The 20,322-nt window shown below is 39.7% G+C and overlaps 1 protein-coding gene across 1 annotated transcript in view; it reads right to left on the reverse strand.

Annotated features, from left to right (window-relative positions):
* Positions 1 to 14,672, reverse strand: part of LOC133575981 (septin-2A) — a 50,041-nt gene extending 35,369 nt beyond the window's left edge. Inside the window, exon 1 of the mRNA XM_061928946.1 lies at positions 14,571 to 14,672. The gene's annotated coding sequence lies outside the window, so the exon portion shown is untranslated. The remainder of the gene's footprint in view (positions 1 to 14,570) is intronic.
* Between the last annotated feature and the right edge of the window lie 5,650 nt (positions 14,673 to 20,322).

Genomic DNA, 20,322 nt, shown 5'->3' on the forward strand with positions numbered 1-20,322 from the left:
TATTCATGTGCAACCCTCACTTGCACATACGTGCAAGTTCTTAACAAGCTCTGTGGGAACCAGCATCAATAATTAAAACATGTCATTATCACAGTGGCAACATCACAGAACAGACAAGCGGGAGGCACACTTCATTAATACTTTCTTAACAATGACTGTGTAATGGCCTTGGTTGCTGAGCTGCTTGCTCTCTCACAGTTATTAACAAGCCAGACGGGAGGGAGATTAAACTGCTTGGTCCAAAGAGAAAATGGCACATTAGAAAAGCCAAAGTTGCTGCCATGTAATGCATTTGCAGATGATTAATGGGGCTGGAGGGAAGCCACACAGGGGTAGCAAGAACTATTCGCCTTCCTGACTAGGCAGTGCATAATGGGTCTACAGCTCTGACTGAAAACACCAGAATAATACTGTAAGACTATGGAAAATTGATTAAGCTGGAGGAATAATGACATCAATGTTCTGGCAACACATACCAATCAAATGAAAAAGTGATGCTTGGAAGTAGGGATGGGCGATATGGCCTTTTTTAAATATCTCGATATTTTTAGGCCATGTCACGATACACGATAAATATCTCGATATTTTGCCTTCGCCTTGAATGAACAGTTGATGCTAAGGGTGTAACGGTACACAAAAATTTCAGTTCGGTACGTACCTCGGTTTAGAGGTCACGGTTCGGTTCATTTTCGGTACAGTAAGAAAAAAACAAAATATAAATGTTCTGGTTATTTATTTACCAAAATTTGTAAACAATGGCTTTATCCTTTTAACATAACAATAACATACATATACACACACAGGGTCGATTGCCAGGGTTAATGCAGTCCATCCATCAGTCAACACATCCATCCATCCATTTTCTACCGCTTATTTCCTTTTTTGGGGTCGCGGGGGGCGCTGGAGCCTATCTCAGCTACAATCGGGCGGAAGGCGGGGTACACCCTGGACAAGTCGCCACCTCATCGCAGACAGTCAACACATATAAAATAAAAACTAAATAAGATAAGGCTCAGAATTGGTTTCTTAACAAAACCTTTCTACATATAAAGTGCAACATTTCCACATATAAAGTGCAACATTAAACTGCTTCAAGTTGTTGCTCAGATTAAATAAAATGACAAAACTTTTCTTCTACATACAAAAAGTGCAACATTAAACAGTTTCAAGTCAACTCAGCCTCAGATTAACTTTTCTTTTTCCATCCCAGCCTTTAACCCTAGTGACTTTCACTCAATTGTCATGTTTCTTGCCAGAAAAATCAGTTTATCCACATTGTCTGCAGAAAGAGCAGACCTGCTTGCAGTTAAAATGTCTCCAGCTGTGGAAAATACTCTTTGGCTGGGCACGGGGGTAGCAGGTATGGCGAGGTAGTGCCTGGCTAACTTGGCAGTAAGAGGATATATGGGTTCATTGTTCTTCCACCATAGAAGTGGGTCAAAATCTAGTTTTTAATGCAATATGGTCTTAAATCTGCTGCTATAAAAACACCAACGGCATTTGGCTTTAGCCCTGCCTGACTCGCCGAGGAGAGGCTGCTTGAATGCGGTGGGAGCTGTGTTTGTTCGTCTGTCTCTTCGTTGAAGCGATGTTATCCATTGTTGTATCACACCGCGGAACCGAAATGTTCCCAAACATAGTAGCCCGGTCGCTGCTAGCATGCCGTGTGTTGTGCCTCAGTGTGCATTGTTTACACAACGTGCGCTACTTAATATGTCCGTGTGGAAACTCGTTCGGTACACCTCCGAACCGAACCGAATCCCCTGTACCGAAACGGTTCAATACAAATACAAGTACCGTTACACCCTTACTTGATGCATATAATCACACCAGTTTGATGATTCTATGTGTCTACATTAAAACATTCTTGTTCATACTGCATTAATATATGCTCATTTTTTTAACTTTCATGCGGAGAGGGAAATCACACCTAAGTCAATTTACCAAAACTGTATTTATTAAACAGCTATTAAGCAGTGGCACAAACATTCATGTCATTTCAAAACAGAAAGTGCAAGATTTAAAACAAGCTATAAGCGCACTTTTGTGATTGATGTCACCAAGATGACATATCAAAACAACACTAACTTAGTACACTAAAAGTGTACTTTTTGTACAGAACGCCACTACAATAGTTAAAAACAACGAAAGTACACTTTTGTGCATGACGTCACACAAGATATTTCAATAACTGTCAAATAAAAATGAGCTGCATAATAGGTTCCTGCGGACGTTATCTCCTTCTGATGTTGACTTCTTTTTTTTTTCATACGGTGTTGATCTGGAAATAGTTGCTTCGGCATTTTGTTGGTGTGGCACCGGCCGGAGATGTTGACATGCAGAGTTTCAAGCACTCTTTATTCTCTAGCGGGTGACTTTTCAAATTATGCTACATTAGCAGTGCTGCTACTTTTTGTAGTAACGCTTTTGCCGCATAAATGTTGAACATATTCCCGCTTGAAGCCAAACCACCGCCGGACGATGGACCCCGTGCTGTTTTTCTTGGGAATTAATTCTTCCTCCATTTGTTACCAGATTTGCACCTTCTCTCTCTCATATTACCACCCGCACCTCACCGTTAGCATCACAGCTAGCGTTATCATGTCGCTACCTCTCTGCAACGCGGGAGCGTGTGACGTTGCACACGTGACAGTATGTGACGTATATAAGAAGGTGCCCTTGGTTTACGTCTCTGTGAGAAGGAGAGACAAAAAAGAGTGGGAAACGCATGTACCGTAGTGTAATGCCCGCAGCTAAAAGCAACTGCGTGAGAACGTATACTCCAATATCACGATATAGTCATTTTCTATATCGCACAGAGACAAACCCGCGATATATCGAGTATATCGATGTATCGCCCAGCCCTACTTGGAAGGGACGATAACATTTGTTGACAAGGAGTGGATTTTTAATAATTACTTTCTGGGGGGAAGGGCAAATGTAGCAGTGGTGGGCAAGAGTAATAAAGAGCTGGTATTGGTCTTTAAGCCAATGGTCTTAGAAACAATTGAAAATATTAGCCCTGAGGGCAGGAAAAGGTCCACAATAGAAAGGATGAGAAACGCTTTCAACCAGGAGGAAGCCAGTGGGCCTCTTCAAAAGACAAACACAAGAGTTTAAAGCTCAGGATGGACCGTTTATGGATATGGGGACAAGATCGGAAATGACTCAAACATGTAGGAGTCAAATAGCAACAAACACACTGCGGCTATTCAACTGGCGGCCTGCAGGCCAAATCCTTGGAAGAGTCCAACATTTTTGCTTTCCGGAAACAAGACCCCCAAAACAATTAAGTTGAATAGCCCTGCCTTGAACTAATACACTCTCATTCAAACAACGGCTGTACACCACATTGAGGGAGAAAACTGATGATTACCTGCGAAATTAAAACTGTGGCTACAAATGGACATACACATACTTGATTAATGGCTGTTTGAGACATGACAACTGTGAGTCTCTATAATAGTGCTGCTTAACTGGCGGCCCGGAGGCCCAATCCAGCCCGAGTATGACGCCATACGGGCCCCAAAGTTCGGTTCAAAACTTGGGAGTTTAACATTTTTGCAGCAATTTCCTAAAACACTGGAGAGCTCTTGTTGTATAGACGAATTTGGACCACTTGACACTGGGGTACAAACATTTGATTTTGAGTTCCTCAAGGCACCCCTTTAAGTCCCCTCCTTTTTGGCAGTTACATATTGTTTTGTCATGTGATTTATGTAACTAATGTGTTGCCTGTTTACTTCAGATGCAGTCAGTAGTCATATGTTTAACATCTTGAGTTTTACTAGTGGTGTTCCTCAAGGTTCTGTTTTCAGACCTCTCTTTTACATCATTTTAGCTATTCAAATGGTGGCCCGCAAGTTCAGTTCAAAAAACTTGTGACACTCACTTTTTTGCAGCATATTCTTAAAAACACAAGAGTGCTGTCATACAGATGATGTTTGACTAGCTTAACAGCGGTGCGGTCCTGTAACTCTGACAAAATAGGCCCTGAGTCAAATGTCCACTGTAAAGGATGCTGGTTCTGCAGAATATACAAAATAACATTAATAGTGAAGGGGGAAGTCCGGCCCCCCTGGTCCTTAGCATTCTGGAAATGTGGCCCTCAAAGCAATTTAGTTGAATATCCCTGCTCTACTCTCTATGAAAAGTTAAATATACTATAAATATGGTATATAAAAACATTCCTATGGTTTCCAAATTATTCAATATAGACTGTTTAATGGTGTTAAGACGATACAAATCTACAATCTCACTCACTTGTTGTACTCCACTTTTGATAGAAGGGGCCCTCAAACAGTCACTTTTGAAGATGATTATCAGACCTTTAAATTTGCTCAATTGAAGATTGTTATTTACTAGGGGTGTATGAATTCATCCTTTACAACGATCTATCGGTTTAAATTCCCAGGATTCAAATATATCAATCTGTGCTCGATAAATTGGCCTCAAAGAAGATATATATCAATCTAACATTGTTTTAAAAGGACATCAATCGATTTTATCGATACTAGAAAAAAGAAAACTTTCGATTTAAGAACGGCAGACTTAACATGAAGTTTAGCACTTTTAAGGATAAGGACGTTAATTGTAACTCAAGTCTGTCAGCCCATCTGTGGCGTCATCGCCATCAGTCATCAAAACATAGAATGGCGAATACCTGCGTTGGCCGAGAAAGGTCAAAACAAATTCAGATGTGACAAGATAATATCATAAAGCCACAACACAACAACTTTTAGCTACAGCACGATTGCAAAAGCCACAACAAATACAAACGCCACAATACAATAACATAAAGTTAAAATACAACTTTCAACAAGAAAAAAAGTGACGGACATAAAGAAAGTGATAGTGGACCTAATTTCACCGACGGACAGAAGGTTGAAAGTATGTACTGAACATAGCATATTAGTATTAATAAAAAAGTTAAAAAAAAAAAAAGAGTTATTTATGACTGAAAAAGTAGTCATACTTCAGTGACTTCACTTACTTTTCCAACTTGGTTAATTTACACCGTTTCAACTTTTCACCTCAGCCACTTGTCCACTGTCATTTCCGTCACGTCTTTATGTTGCTGTGTTTTGGACTAATGTTGTTGTGTTGTGGCTTTATGTTATTGTGTTAAGGCATTTGTATTTGTTATGGGCTTTTGCAATCGTGCTACAGCTAAAAGTTGTTGTGCTGTGGCTTCATGTTGTTCTGTTGTAGCATTTGTTGTGACTTTTCTTGGCCACCGAAGCTGTTTAATAAAATGAAAGTAGTAACAGGTCAAACCAATGCTCATTTAACCTGTAAAGATTTGTTTGCATTTAATTTATCCAGTAAACCTACTAATATTGCAACCTGAAGAGATGATGGTTGCATTATTTTTTGTATATTAAGTCAGTTCATGAGTTTATTAAAGTGCAGTTATCAATCACAGTTTTTCGATAATTTTAATTTAAAACGGTAATACTGTCAGGAGTTATAATTAATATCTATTATCATTACGTTTCTTAATTGAAGGTGGGGCTAATTATTCCTTGCTTAAGTTTCCGCAATTTACATATTGTAGAAGAACCGGCTAAATAGCGCTAGTTATCTGGTAAAGTTACATCTATTCAAGTTTGCATTTACTGTGCACGACTGCAAGACATGATAATTGTGTGTATATTTCATTTTTTGTATGTTTTATCAGTGAAATCGTTTCTTCTCAACCCAGTTCTCATAGATTGGTTTGGCAAAAGAGTAAATTCACATTTTTCGGATGCAGAATGGAAAGAAAACATCCATTCATCCATCCATCCATTTTCTACCGCTTATTCCCTTTGGGGTCACGGGGGGTGCTGGAGCCTATCTCAGCTACAATCGGGCGGAAGGCGGTGTACACCCTGGACAAGTCGACACCTCATCGCAGGGCCAACACAGATAGACAGATAACATTCACACTCACATCCACACACTAGGGCCAATTTAGTGTTGCCAATCAACTTATCCCCAGATGCATGTCTTTGGAAGTGGGAGGAAGTCGGAGTACCCGGAGGGAACCCACGCAGTCACGGGGAGAACATGCAAACTCCATACAGAAAGATCCCGAGCCCGGGATTGAACCCAAGACTACTCAGGACCTTCGTATTGTGAGGCAGATGCACTAACCCCTCTGTCACCGTGCTGAAAACAAACACACAATAATGTCAGAGCTAACCGGACAGACTGCATTACAGCAGAGGCCACAATCTACTGTAAATAAATATGTTAGATGAAAAAAAGACTGCATAAGGGGGAACATTTTGAACAAAAGAGTTCAACAGTACAAGTGCATTCACTTAGTGCTGTCAACATGAATCAAGTTGTGTTTGCCCATTCACACCACACCGCAAAGCAAGAGGAAACATCCCCCTTTTTGCTTGTAATGCATATGGCTTACTCTGTGCTCCTGTGTTGGTTAGTGTATATACTGTAAGATTAAAGTCGCAGGAAGAAGAAAGAGACCCCGGTGCGTCCTTTGCTGTGGGCTGATGACGCATTGTCCTCACAATGGCAAATTAATCTGCGCTCAACTACGTACAGAGCTAAATTGTTTCTAAACTAAGGCCCTGTTTACACTGCACACCAAATCTGATTTTTTTGCCCTCAAGTGACACAGATCTGATTTTTTTTGCCAGCCTAAATGCTCCAAAGTGCTTTAAATCTGAGCTTTTCACAACAGATTCAGGCCACATCAGGAGGTAGTCCTGGTATCTGATCTTTTCAAATGTGACCGCAGTCTAAATGCAATGCGACCTGAATGCGCACTACATCACTCGTGTGTGCCGGGAAAGACACAGTCGCCAGCGGAAGTGGATATTCATCACAAAATCCAGTTTCGGTGAGAAAAGTCTATATAAGATGACCATATTTTCAGTGCACCACTTGTCAATAGTGCACAAATAATAGGCTATATGTAATATATAAATATATATTTTGATTCAGAAGAAATAGCGATTTATATAGCGCTTTTCTCTAGTGACTCAAAGCGCTTTACATAGTGAAACCCATTATCTAAGTTACATTTAAACCAGTGTGGGTGGCACTGGAAGCAGGTGGTGAGTTGAAAAATAAAGCCTCCGTAGATCCACGCTGACGTCCATGTCTCCTCTACTTAACAATCATTAAAATATTAGAACCTTCCCAAATACATTACACTATATACATTCCTTCATACATTATATTACTTTTATTTATTTTCACAAAAAAACGCTCATTTTTAAAAGTGTGACCACTTTAATTCTATATTGTAGTCGTAGCAACTTCCTCCCGGTCAACTTCCTTTGTTTTCACTTCATCACACTGCACAAACAAGTAACGCCGAGGCCACATCGGGGACACGCGCGTTTACACTGGAGTCTGATAAAAATACAATTTTACTTGCAGTGTACACAGTCAGATGGAAAAAATCTGAATTGAAAAAAGTCAGATTTGGGCCACTTTGGCCTGCAGTGGAAACATAGTCTGTGAGGGCAGTTGCAGCCTCAGACTCACATAGCATGTACTCACAACACAACAAAAGAGGAAACTAAAATTTGGCATTTGCGCTTAACTCAGAACACTAGCAAAGATGGATGATAATTCCTTAATAGTGGCCCTCTGCCACATTTTGGACGGGTGCATAAAGAAAGTACATTATTGTTTTCCCTTTGCTATTGTGGAAGAAGACATTTATGTTACATTCAAAGGTCAAAGATTAATCAGATGTTTGAAAGCCATTTAAGAACGAAGGAATGTTACGCAAGAGGGATTTGTGGATATTGTGTGAAAGTCAATGCTTTGAATGGCCTGTTGATGTTGCTTATATTTGGTTCTGATTTAGGTGCATGTGGGCCCTATAAAGTGAAGTTTCCCCGCTGGTGTGTATAAAACAGGACAATGGGATAATAAATGAGCCTGTTTTCAAATGAGGTATTGGGTTAACAGCGCCTGTAATAATAGCAGGTTACAGTGAGGGCAGTTTGAAAACTAATGTGTAATTCATGTACCGGTACAGTATTGTCTTTCTTTGGTTACATATGTGTGTAGTGCACTGTTTAGCTGTTATTAGTTATTAGGGTTTGTTCAGGGGTGGAAGTGACATAAACATCTGATCCCTGACTTCTACAAAATGCGGAACGCCAGCAAAACGTAGCCGCCACGGAATGACACTGCCATCTGCTGTCCAGCACTCCCTACCGCTGTTCTGTTGCGGCTCAGTCGTGCAGCGAAATAGCGCAGACTTTTGAGAGATCTCGCAAATCGGCACTTAATCACACAGTAAAAACATTGAAGTAAACACCGCGGAATATCTCAAGCTTTGTCGTCCATCAATACCCACAGGTAGGCGCATCTGTGACAGCATTGACTTTGTGGAAAAGACGACAGTTTTGCCTTGCAGAACGACAACTTAATTTTTTTTGTAGCAAGCAACAACACAACAATGACATCATTCCTGGCAAGCGGTGTACACACACACACCCACACACACCCACACGCATACACACAAACACACATTCAGGCAGACACACACATTTCATTTATTTCCTACAAACCACTCCCCTGATTCCCTGGCCCTCATATCAGCTGTTATTTGACACAGGGCCCCAATATAGCTGCCCAGGATATGCCTGTATATGCTTCTAAAATGTTGAACCTCCAGAATTAACATGTTCTCATCCATTTGTGTCACAGAGGTAAAATTACATCTGAAAACCTCAAGTTGACTTCATGTCTGTCCCCACCCATTATGACGTTTAAAGTGTAAAATACAATCCTTCACCTTGAAGACGGACTATTCTATTTTGAAATTAAACCGGATTATTTATTTTGTGTTGGTGCATGACTTCCTGTCCAACACAAGTAGATTTTAGCTAAATTGAACCGCCATGTTGTGGCAACCGGCAAAAATAAAAGCCCTGCATATATTTAGCAGAGGGATGCGGAATGTCAACGCAAGGCGGTGGAAAAAGACACATTGACTTGAATAAAAATGAAACGAGCTGTTTCGCAGCTGTTTCGCATCCTGTAGAAATCTGGGGTAAGACTCAGAAAGAAAGAAAACTACCACACTGATCCTAATATAAATAAATCCTCCCACTATAAAACAGTTTAAAGAAGTTTTGTTTTATGTTCAGGACCTAGACGTTTACAAATGAATAGACCCCATGTTCTTTGCTATAATTCTAACGCTGGTTTGTGTCTTTTGTTCGGCTAATGTTTACGACTGAGTTCTTTGAGTATGAGCTGAGATGGTAGAAATTGCAGACTGTGAAAAATAATCAATGTACTTAACCCAGCAGACAGCATTTTGTTTTGCAAGTTTTTTCACCTAATATGTAACAACATCTGCCCAGTCATGTCCTTACTCAATGCATATGTTTTGTTTTACCACGCAGCCTTTGATCTGATGACAAAAAATACCATGGTCAATGCTAAAACAGGCACTAAGTATTTTGTTAAAATGTTGTACTAAAACTGGACTAATGAACCACAAGTGTGGACAACACCTTAGCAAACAACAGTTTTAATGCAATATTAAGCTATCTAGAAACTGAATTAACCCTACCATCCATCCATCCATTTTTTACCCCTTGTCCCTTTCGGGGTCGCGGGGGTGCTGGAGCCTATCCCAGCTGCACTCAGGTGGAAGGCGAGGTACACCTTGGACAAGTCTCCACCATTACACATTAATAACACTTGTTTTTCTTATTAAAACAGTCACTATGTCTCCATGCAATAAATTAGTCTGATTCCTCAAATAGTAAATTGTTTTGTATTTTCACACCTTCGCGTGAAGTCCAAGTGTCCATGCACTATCTCTAAACCGACTATTGGTCATACGCCATGTGCCTCCTGTACACTGGGGGGCGCTTAAGTTGGTAGAGTGGCCGTGCCAGCAATCGGAGGGTTGCTGGTTACTGGCGTTCAATCCCCACCTTCTACTATCCTAGTCACGTCCGTTGTGTCCTTGGGCAAGACACTTCACCCCTTGCTCCTGATGGCTGCTGGTTAGCGCCTTGCATGGCAGCTCCCGCCATCAGTGTGTGAATGTGTGTGTGAATGGGTGAATGTGGAAATACTGTCAAAGCGCTTTGAGTACCTTGAAGGTAGAAAAGCGCTATACAAGTATAACCCATTTACCATTTTAGGCATGGATAAATGTATTGCTTTTCCGCTTGACCTATGACATCACACTAGGCATCTGCGGTTCCTTACAAGTTGCCAGCCTAGCTCTGCTGTACCTGATGTCCCCTGTAATATTGGCACAGACGACAAATATTACGTCTTTAATGGCTATGCTTATGTTAAATAGCATGCAGCATCAAGAAATTATCTTGGATTGCGCTACGAACATGACACTACAACCAAGAATGTATTGAAGCGGATGCAGGTACGAAGCAAAGAAAGACCAGCGGAAGAGTTTTTTCGAATGAAATTTCAGACGGAGAATCATGGAAACAAACTTTTGAATGTCTCGTAGTTCATTCATAATGCTCTGGGGATTGATGGAAGGAGTTTTAAATCCGGAGAAAAAGACCGTTCTTGCCCCGGTTGATACTGTTCCAGGTGAAGTTTGCTATTGTTCTGGACTATCTTGCCAGTTGTGTGGAATACAGAGTTATTGTTATTCAGTCTGGAGTGCACAAATGAAGAGGTTTGTGTACGCTTTCTTCTAGACCTGGGGGAAATAATTGTAATTTAGATGCATCGCAATTCGGACATGGACGAATATAAAATTGATTAGTAAACGTCAATAATCGATCATCAATTTACTTATTGTAAATAAAGTAATGCAGACCGTTCTGAAAAATTGTCTGACTGCAGCGAGCCACCTCACCGAGAGATTCGACCAGCTCCTTTGTTTTAGGGCTCTTATGTTCCAGTTTTGCACACATTCACATTTATAAATATGATAATTAATTTAACTGTTTCTTTCTTACAAATGCACTGTTTTTTAAAGTTGAAAGTGATAAATGCTTATTTAGTGAAACAAAAAGAAATGTAAAACTGCATCAATAAACATAAATTAAAGATGAATCAATAATCGATTTGTAATCAAATTGTAGCTCCTGAATCATAATCGAATCGTGAGGTGCCCAAAGATTCCCACGTCTACTTTCTACTTTGCCTTTATTATACTGGCTTCATTGTCTTTACTCTCATTTGTATTGCGTTCGGGAGTCCGAATTAAGCCGGCATCCTACATTTTCTTAAAGGGGAACTGCACTTTTTTTTAAATGTTGCCTATCGTTCACAATCATTATGAAAGACATGACGACGGATGGATTTCTGGGTCCGAAAAGGCTGTCAAAGTGTCCCAACTTGTCGGATTATACCTCAGCCATCTATTTTTCAGGTGAGAGGCATGATTTATGATCTATAACAGAGGTCGGGAACCTTTTTGGCTGAGAGAGCCATGAAAGCCAAATATTTTAAAATGTATTTCCGTGAGAGCCATATCATATTTTTTAACACTGAATACAACTAAATGCATGCATTTTTAAGTAAGACCAACATTTTTAGAGTATAATAAGTCCCTTACTCTTTTTAATAACATTGTTATTCTGAAGCTAACCAATAATAAATAAAATACTTCTTACCATTAATGCGACTTCTTGAACAGGTGCGGTAGAAAACGGATGGATGGATTAAAATGCATGAGAATGTTTTATATTTTGAACGTTATTTTTAACATCGTGATTACCAGCGGAATTATTCATTACTTATCGTGTTAAGCAATGTCAGCTAAGATTTATCTGAGAACCAGATGCAGTCATCAAAAGAGCCACCCACATCTGGCTCTAGAGCCATAGGTTCCCTACCCCTGACCTATAATAAACTTGCAGGAAAGCAAGGAACAGCAGACCACTTGATGATGTAAGCATAAGAACACCCGGAAGTAATCACAGCGCCGCTCTAAATAGTTAATCTGGGTTAGCGTATATAATAATAATAATATCACCAATACTTGTTTAATATTCAAGTAAAAAAATGTAAATTGAGTATTGTTGGCGCTCTTTGAATGGTTATTTATTGGATAGGGGCGGGGTAGTAGAACTTCCATTGGTTTCGCTGTGCGCAGACCTTTATTTACATTTATTTAATATTTAGAATACATTAAAAAAAAAATTCATCCTTCATCATATCTTTCATAATGATTGTGAAGGATAGGCAAAATTCCAAAAAAACTGCAGTTCCTCTTTAACTCCCTTCTTAAATACATTTCAGTTTCTTTTTTCTACCATCGATGCACTTCAAAATGTTCCATTCTTTTAATTTGTGAAGCAAATACACAGTCTCCTCTTCATTACAATTGTATCTATGTTTTTGTTGCATGGTATTTGCTTCCAGAATATATCCTGTACGTTGAGACTGACACATCCGCGATACGAATCCCCTCCGGCAGCATATACTGGTTTCCAATCGCATAATCCAGGTCTGTTAGTCTGATTTTTCAAAAAACGAAAACAATCGTATTAAGGTGTTTTCATGGGTTGTAGGACGCTAATTTAGAACAGAACTATTTGAGAAATCAGACTAATTTTGTGCATGGACACATACTGACTGATTCTCAAACAGTGGTATGTGTACTGCACGTAATAATTTGATTAAAGTATAGTGTTTTATTTTCCTATATTCAAACACAGTGTTACTGTTGAACAGTGGCCAAAAAATTTAAATATACTTGTTATATAAAATGTCTGCCTTGTTTTAATGAATAATTTGGTCTGCAATGCACTTGTATTTTAATGTTACAATAGTGGTACTTGGATAGCCACATTTTTTCTGAGGTGGTACTTGGTGAAAAAACTATAAAGAAATACTGTATTAGAATGTTGGTATACTGGCCATATGAATAACTACTGAGACACAAAGAAGTGGTAGGATTAAAGGAGTCATACCAAAGACTATAACGAGTCATACCAAAGACTATAAAAATGGGACCCATTACATCTCTGCTTGGGACTCAGCATCAAGGGTTGAAATTGGGGGTTAAATCACCAAAATGATTCCCGAGCGCAGCCACCGCTGCTGTTCACTGCTCCCCTCACCTCCCAGGGGGTGGGAGTCCATACTTGCCAACCCTCTCGATTTTCCCGGGAGACTCCCGAATTTCAGTGCCCCTCCCGAAAATCTCCCGGGGCAACCATTCTTCCGAATTTCTCCCGATTTCCACCCGGGCATCATTACTGGGGGCGTGCCTTAAAGGCACTGCCTTTAGCGTCCTCTACAACCTGTCGTCACGTCCGCTTTTCCTCCTTACAAACAGCGTGCCGGCCCAGTCACATAATATATGCAGCTTTTACACACACATAAGTGAATGCAAAGCATACTTGATCATCAGCCATACAGGTCACACTGAGGGTGGCCGTATAAACAACTTAAACACTGTTACAAATATGCGCCACACTGTGAACCCACACCAAACAAGAATTACAAACACATTTCGGGAGAACATCCGCACCGTAACACAACAGAACAAATACCCAGAACCCCTTGCAGCACTAACTCTTCCGGGACGCTACAATATACACCCTGGCTACCACCAAACCCCGCCCCCCACCCATCTCCCGAATTCGGAGGTCTCAAGGTTGGCAAGTATGGGTGGAACAAAGGGATGGGTCAAAAGTCGAGGGTAATTTCACAACACCTAGTGTGTGTGTGTGACTATCAGTGGTACTTTAACTTTTAAATAAACTCCTCCTTTTCAAATATGTTAAATTGTATATGTGGAAACATAGGATGCACTCAAATGTCACTTGTTAAAAGCTTGTTTGAAATAAACTAAACCATTACCATAAGTTTAGAATAATTTTGATAAATAAAGAGTCACGAGGCAGGATTATAGTAAATAAGATAAATAACTTAAAAAATAACTAAAAACTAAAAACATGACATAAAAGTAATATTGATTTTGTCTTGTCTCAATAGTTGTACTGTCTTATTGTCTTAAGTCAATAAAGTAAGTTGAGTGTAAATAATGATAGGCAAACTAACCACTAATGACGTACCGAGTTTATGTTTTCAGGTACAGATACTGTTCAGTTAGTACATTTTGGATGAGTACTGAAAGGTATGACAACATAATAAAGGTAAAATAATTGCATCATGCATACATTATGTTACAGTTGGTTATGTTTGTATGAATATTTAAGGTATATGACAAACTTTATTTTTTAATGAGGTCACCCCCGCTGTGGTGATGGCTTCTATCTCGGCCAGTGGATGTCCACCACACCCAGTCTGTCTGTCTGTCTGTCTGTCAGACACTCACTGACGTTCTAATCTAAACATCAACTAAATCTTTATCGTTAACATCCAAAAAGTATATTTTGGCCTATTCAAAAGAACAATGATTATACTATAGCACACAATACTGTATGAACCATAGGAGACATGTTGTAACTTTAGGCAGCAACAGTTGTTATTTGGACTATGTTGTCATGTTGCCAGCTAACTTCGACAGTGACCCTCCCGCTTTGTCTGTGTCCTGACTCCTATTCCTCATTTATTTACCTCTTTTACAAACTTTTTTGGTTTAAAAGAAACACACTAAACCACCATCATTCTCGCCTTACCTGAGCACAACTTTGAAATAGTTTGTGGGGAAGATAGTTTTGCTTGTAGCCGCGGTGTTCCAGCCCAGGAAAGGAAACCCGGAAGTGACTCCAGAAGGGACCACCCTCCAGTTTGGTTGTCGCCTGCGGACGCCATTACGGCTCTGCTGTCAATAGACAAGTCTTACAACTTTAGAGTCAGAATGGCGACTGATGTGTTACAGTTTCTTGTCGTGTTGATTTATTTTATTTGGACATTGTTTAGCTGTTTATATTTTGGCAACATGTATGTATATTAATTTTGTTTAAGAATACTACATTATTTGTCTTAGTATTATTATTCAGATTCAGTCAGATAAAAAAATGTCCTGAATTCAGTCAACATTAAAACTTTCTCTTAATTTTAAACTATACTTTAGAACAGACCTAGGCAAAATACGGTCCGTTATGATTTTCAATCCGGACAGCCGGACGTTCTACATACTTTTTTTAGACCTTTAACATCAAAACACCGCCGCCATAATAATGTGCAGTGCTGTTTTTAAATTACTGTAAGTCTTGAATTTTACAAAGTATTTCAATGGTCTAAATCTGCGCTTTTGGGTGTTATACGAGTTATTACGGTAATCTACGTCACGGCACCTCAGCCAAGGAACAAACCGGAGTGGGCGGGGTTTGTTTTCAGAGCATTCATCCATCCATCCATCCATTTCCTACCGCTTGTCCCTTTTTGGGGTCGCGGGGGGTGCTGGAGCCTATTTCAGCTGCATTCGGGCGGAAGGCGGTGTACACCCTGGACAGCCAGCCCGAAATGCATGTGTCAGAAACAGATGCAGAAGCATATTTTTACGTGATAATATATCATATTGAAGGTGTTTATTACACTCTGCATTCATATTTTGCTGTTTGTTACATTTTTGTTGTGTTTTGCGTGATTGTAAAAGATACACAACTATGGAGGAGCGCTGAGAAGTAAAAGAGGAACGACGTTCATATGTTGTTAATATTCAGTGTTTTATTGTTCATAGTTGATATTGTAAATCCCACTTTCTTTATTTTAATGTACAAACCCCGTTTCCATATGAGTTGGGAAATTGTGTTAGATGTAAATATAAACGGAATACAATGATTTGCAACTCCTTTTCAACCCATATTCAATTGAATGTACTACAAAGACAACATATTTGATGTTCAAACTCATAAACTTTATTTTTTTTTTTGCAAATAATAATTAACTTAGAATTTCATGACTGCAACACGTGCCAAAGTAGTTGGGAAAGGGCATGTTCACCACTGTGTTACATCACCTTTTCTTTTAACAACACTCAATAAACGATTGGGAACTGAGGAAACTAATTGTTGAAGCTTTGAAAGTGGAATTCTTTCCCATTCTTGTTTTATGTAGAGCTTCAGTCGTTCAACAGTCCGGGGTCTCCGCTGTCGTATTTTACGCTTCATAATGCGCCACACATTTTCGATGGGAGACAGGTCTGGACTGTAGGCGGTCCAGGAATGTACCCGCACTCTTTTTTTACGAAGCCACGCTGTTGTAACACGTGCTGAATGTGGCTTGGCATTGTCTTGCTGAAATAAGCAGGGGCGTCCATGAAAAAGACGACGCTTAGATGGCAGCATATGTTGTTCCAAAACCTGTATGTACCTTTCAGCATGAATGGTGCCTTCACAGATGTGTAAGTTACCCATGCCTTGGGCACTAATGCACCCCCAAACCATCACAGATGCTGGCTTTTGAACTTTGCGTCGATAACAGTTTGGATGGTTCGCTTCCCCTTTGGTCCGGATGACACGATGTCGAATATTTCCAAAAACAATTTGAAATGTGGACTCGTCAGACCACAGAACACTTTTCCACTTTGCATGAGTCCATCTTTGATTTGAAACGGCGGCGTTTCTGGATGTTGTTGATAAATGGCTTTCGCTTTGCATAGTAGAGCTTTAACTTGCACTTACAGATGTAGCGACGAACTGTATTTAGTGACAGTGGTTTTCTGAAGTGTTCCTGAGCCCATGTGGTGATATCCTTTAGAGATTGATGTCGGTTTTTGTCTGAGGGATCGAAGGTCACGGTCATTCAATGTTGGTTTCCGGCCATGCCGCTTACGTGGAGCGATTTCTCCAGATTCTCTGAACCTTTTGATGATATTATGGACCGTAGATGTTGAAATCCCTAAATTTCTTGCAATTGCACTTTGAGAAACGTTGTTCTTAAACTGTTTGACTATTTGCTCACGCAGTTGTGAACAAAAGGGTGTACCTCGCCCCATCCTTTCTTGTGAAAGACTGAGCATTTTTTGGGAAGCTGTTTTTATACCCAATCATGGCACCCACCTGTTCCCAATTAGCCTGCACACCTGTGGGATGTTCCAAATAAGTGTTTGATGAGCATTCCTCAACTTTATCAGTATTTATTGCCACCTTTCCCAACTTCTTTGTCACGTGTTGCTGGCATCAAATTCTAAAGTTAATGATTATTTGCAACAACAAAAAAAAGTTTATCAGTTTGAACATCAAATATGTTGTCTTTTGTAGCATATTCAACTGAATATGGGTTGAAAATGATTTGCAAATCATTGTATTCCATTTATACTTACATCTAACACAATTTCCCAACTCATTTGTAAATTTTGGGTGTCCCATTCAGTAAAACACTGTAAAAATCCATTCCGTTTTTTTTAGGTTGTCTGTCATAACGTCTTTAGAACTCTACCGGACATTGTGACTATTGGAATTAGAGTTCCTGGGAAAAAAAGGGACCCAAACACACATACTGTACAGCAGATTTTTACAGCTAAATGTGTACTTATAATTTATACACTCATACACCTTGGTCCCCCAGACACATTTTTTCTCTCAATGGGGCCCCCGAGTCAAAATATTTGCCCAGCTCTGCTTTAGAATGTAACTTTTAACAAGCCAAAATGTTTTAAATATTAAAGCAAATTTGCCTACTAATAGTTCTGTTTAGAAAACATTTTTTAAAAGGTGCTATGAGCAGAGGTGGGACCAAGTCATTGCTTTGCAAGTCACAAGTAAGTCTCAAGTCTTTGCCCTCAAGTCTCGAGTCAAGTCCCAAGTCAAGACAGGCAAGTCCGAGTCAAGTCCAAAGTCAAGACTGGAAAGTCTCAAGTCAAGTCCCAAGTCCTGCATTTTGAGTTTCGAGTCCTTTCAAGTCATTATAACCACAGACTAATATATTTACACAGATTGTGTATACTTTTAAAACGCTGTATTTATTTATTAAAACAAGTGCATTTGAAATTGCAGGGAAAAAGATAGTGGTGACATTGCACTTCAAAATAGCACTACTAACCAGTCATTTTAAACATGTAACTCATTCCCTTACAGAATAAACATATTTGAAAAACAAGTGCAACTGTACTTATTTGCACAAAAGTGTTAACATTGTATTTCAATGGCATATTGCATTGTAACTAGTTCCACAGCAGGTCTATCCTGTTCTTACCTTATCTCGCAGTTCAACTTAGACGTGGTTTCAGTGTGTCTACAAAGCAATTGTAACTGTTATTTCTTCCTGCACATAATCAATATTTATTAAGTGTATTCATTTGTGTAACATTTTCATTCAATGTAATATTGCCTGACAAAACGTGCTTCAACGTAATATTTTGATATTTACACATTGCCTACTTACACACGCATATTTGACTAGAATAGCCTTTTGAGCATTACATATATCAAAATCAAGTACCTACTGTACTGTTTACTTGTTGAAATACCATTATAAGAGCAAATATCTACCCAAACCACCACTTTGCTGCTGCCAAAAATTGACGTGAAGCGTATTTCAACAATATTTTAGGATTATACTCAGAAGATGTAGGATACAAAGCATTATATATATATATATATATATATATATATATATATATATATATATATATATATATATATATATATATATATTTAAACTGGGTTGAATAAAAGAATATAGAGTAGGGTTCCATGTCGGTCCTCACTCCATGTCAAAAGATAGCGGTAATGCACAGGTTGCTTGGCAACCGCCATAACATCAAAATAAAGAAGAAGAAGAAGAAGAATGCAGGCTGGCCAATAGGAAGCCTCTGTCATGCCAAATTTCTTCCCCCTACAAAAACCTCCCTCCCCCCATTTACTTTCGGGGTCATTGTCTCTTACGTCATTTCCTCTTACGTCATTGACAGCGATCGATAGAATCCAAATCTCCTGAAAATGGTGGTGTCACTGAATGACATTTGTCTTTATCTTTCCCAGGGGACTTATGTCAAACACCAGCAGGCTTCGAAAAATTCCAGGCGGAGTGTTAGGGCCGCTGCTGGGAACTTCTGTCTTCGTGGTAACGTGCAAAAAATATGAATTAATATATAATACTGTTAAATGTCTGTACTTTAAATCAACATTATTGTTGAAACCATTTCACTACAATATTGTGTGTGCTACTGTCCTGTGTCAAAGCCGAAGTGTTATCGATAGCTGTCAATGACGTAAGAGGAATTGACGTAAGAGAAAATGACCCCGGAAGTAAATGGGGGGAAGGTTTTTGTAAGGGGAAGAAATTTGGCGTGACACCTCCTTCAACTTGGAAACGAAGGTGGTGTATTGTAGTGAAATGATTTCAACAATAATGTTGATTTAAAGTACAGACATTTAACAGTATTATATATTAATTCATATTAGTGAAATGGTTTCAACAATAATGTTGATTTAAAGTACAGACATTTAACAGTATTATATATTAATTCATATTTTTTGCATGTTACCACGAAGACAGAAGTTCCCAGCAGCGGCCCTAACACTCCGCCTGGAATGTTCCCAAACACTCTGTCTAAGAGGAAATTATCCCATGACATCATCTACGTCATGCTTCCTTGTACTCCTCACTTTATTAGACGCACGCCGGACACGCCCCCTCAGCATTACCTGCTTGGAAGCTACTCTACATGAAGGTAAACACTACTCTGACTTTTATTTTGTCTTTAATACTTCTATGTTGTCTTTGATACTTCTATTTTGTCTTTAATACTTTTATTTTGTCTTCGATACTTCTATTGTGTCTTTGATACTTCTATTTTGTCTTTAATACTTCTATTTTGTCTTTAATACTTCTAGTTTATCTTTAATACTTTTATTTTGTCTTTAATACTTCTATATTGTCTTTAGTATTTCTATTTTGTCTTTAATACTTCTATATTGTCTTTAGTATTTCTATTTTGTCTTTAATACTTCTATTTTATCTTTAATACTTCTATTTTGTCTTTAATACTTCTATTTTTTCTCCTCTCTGAGCTGCCACCTTACCGTGGTAGAGGAGTTTGCGTGTCCCAATGATCCTAGGAGCTATGTTGTCCGGGGGTTTCTATGCCCCCTGGTAGGGTCTCCCAAGGCAAACTGGTCCTAGGTGAGGGATCAGACAAAGAGCAGCTCGAAGACCTCCATGAAGAACACTAACAAAGGACCCAGATTTCCCTCGCCCGGACGCGGGTCACCGGGGCCCCCCTCTGGAGCCAGGCCCGGAGGTGGGGCACGATGGCGAGCGCCTGGTGGCCGGGCCTGTCCCCATGGGGCCCGGCCGGGCACAGCCCGAAGAGGCAACGTGGGTCCCCCCTCCAATGGGCTCACCACCCATAGCAGGGGCCATAGAGGTCGGGTGCAATGTGAGCTGGGCGGAAGCCGAGGGCAGGGCACTTGGTGGTCCGATCCTCGGCTACAAAGGCTGGCTCTTGGGACGTGGAACGTCACCTCGCTGGGGGGGAAG

Source organism: Nerophis lumbriciformis, linkage group LG33 (genome assembly GCF_033978685.3).
Source record: "Nerophis lumbriciformis linkage group LG33, RoL_Nlum_v2.1, whole genome shotgun sequence".
In the NCBI taxonomy this organism is placed as follows: domain Eukaryota; kingdom Metazoa; phylum Chordata; class Actinopteri; order Syngnathiformes; family Syngnathidae; genus Nerophis; species Nerophis lumbriciformis.